This window comes from Parus major, chromosome 17 (genome assembly GCF_001522545.3).
Source record: "Parus major isolate Abel chromosome 17, Parus_major1.1, whole genome shotgun sequence".
NCBI lineage: Eukaryota > Metazoa > Chordata > Aves > Passeriformes > Paridae > Parus > Parus major.
Genome location: NC_031785.1, coordinates 9,655,417 through 9,657,743, shown reverse-complemented (window position 1 = coordinate 9,657,743; position 2,327 = coordinate 9,655,417).

Genomic DNA, 2,327 nt, shown 5'->3' with positions numbered 1-2,327 from the left:
GAACAGGAATGGGACAGGAATGGCACAGGAATGGTGCAGGAATGGTGCAGGAATGGCACAGGAATGGTGCAGGAACAGAACAGGAATGACAGGTCTGCCTCAAAGGGGGGGATGGAAGGAGTTTATTATGTTTAGTCTGTCCACAGGAAGGCTAAAAGTAGACATGAGTAACTCATAGAAATACCTCAGGAGTAAACAGCCAGAAGGAGAAAGAACTATTTTAACTCAATTACATGATGAGCAGGAATAAATATGTTAGGCTGGAATTAAAAATAAAAAAACATTCTAAAAGTCAGAGAAGTCTTTTTTTCAAGCAGCCAAGGAGGAGGAACCCCTTGAGAGGTGAGAAAGGGAACCAAGAGTTTATGGAGGGGCTGGATAGCACAGGCAGACTCTGAGCACAGAGCTCCTGGCCTGTGTTGTGCTCAGCAGAACCATGGAATCACAGAAACCTGGACTGCTGTGGGTTGAAGGGACTTTAAATTTTATCTCATTCCACCCCCTGCCATGGGCAGGGACATGTTCCACTATCCCAGGTTACTCCAAGCCCATCCAACCTGGCCTTGGACACCTCCAGGGTGTGACCTTGACTGAGTTCAGCCCCATCCCTCAGTTCAGTACCTGTGTGTATTTTGTGTATTTTTAACAGTCTTTTAAGTAACTCCTTTCTCCAAATGCTTCTCCCATTTTCAGAAGCAGGAGGCAAGGACTTTAATTCTGCTTTCTGCTGCACCCTGGAGAGCCTGTGACGTACCTGCTGATTGCCTCAGCTCCCCCCTGGCTGGAGGGAAGCAGTTCATTCCCTGTGCAGAGAGCCCAGTTAGAGAGCTCCTTGTTCTAATAATGGTCATCTATTTATAGCCTTTCATAATTTGTTTCATGACAAAGAGATTCTGCAAGATGGTCCTTGATTCTTGCAAGTTTGTAATGATTTTTCCCTTCCTGTGTTATTGAAAGTAGCTTTTGTGCTGGGCAAAATGCCTGTAATAAAGGCTATTTCATGTGTTCCGAGTAAATGACAGGGACTTTAATAGGTTTCTGAGGAAAGCTTAGAATTTCTCTTTGTTTCCCTTCAATTCTTTCCAATCTCCTGTGTCAGATGGGCCTGGCTTAGCCCAAGCCTTGCAGGAGCAGAGGAGACAGAGCACAATGGCCTCGATGCTGCTGCCCACTGCCAGCACAGCAGCTCTGCCCAGAGCCTCTGGGGCTGACACTGCAAAAAGCAGAAGGGAAAAGTCTGGAGATGGCCCTGGCTGTGATCAATTTGCTCATTCCACAACTGTCTCCCACCAGAAATGACAATTATTTCTGCAGCCAGCTGTTAAACATTTTGGCATGGGCACAACTGCCCTGATGAAATATCTGTGCACCATCACAGCCACACTTCTGTCACCACCACAGACTGCAGTGCACAACAGCATCATTTGCACTCCACAGGACCATCTCCAGATTTTCCCCATTTCCTACAGCATTTTTAACCCAGAGAACCCTGAGGGCACAGCCCCACTGCTGCATTCAGCCAGCCCTGGGCTGGGGGTTTTCATTAGTCACTGTCAGGTTCACATTGCTTTGGTTCTTCCCTTTTCACTTGGCCCAGCTGTGTCTGGAGTCTTTTCAGAGCTGAAATTTTCAGCAAATTCAGCTGTCCCTCGGGAGGAGCTGCAGCCCCCAGGGAGCTCTGTCCTCAGTCTGCTCCAGCTGGACAATCCCAGTGCCCTCGGCAGTTCCTCACCGGCTCCTCCTCGAGATCCTTCCCCATCCCCGTGTCCCTCCTCTGAACACTTTCTAACAGTTTTGGTTCTTGCACTGGTGCCCAAAGCTGTCCCCAGCGCTCCTGCTGTTCCTGTCTGGGGTTCACAGCCCTGAACCTCTGCCTTTCCCCCTTCCCCACTTCCCAGCCCTTTCCTCCTGCCCCTTTGCCTGGAGCCCCCCTTTCTGAGCATCCCCAGTTGGAGACCTGTGCATCCCCCAGGTTTGCACTGGGATTTCCTCAGGCATGCCAGCACCAGGAGCCCTTGCTGGCTGTGGAAAGTGCACAGACCTTTCCCACACTGTGGGTGGGATTTCCTGGGACCACCAGGAGGCATCAGTCCCCTATCAGTGCTCCATCAGTCCCCTATTAATGCTCCATCAGTCCCCTATCAGTGCTCCCTCAGTCCCCTATTAGTGATCCATCAGTCCCCTATCAGTGCTCCATCAGTCCCCTATCAGTGCTCCCTCAGTCCCCTATTAGTGATCCATCAGTCCCCTATTAATGCTCCATCACTCCCCTATTAATGCTCCCTCAGTCCCCTATTAATGCTCCATCACTCCCCTATCAGTGCTCC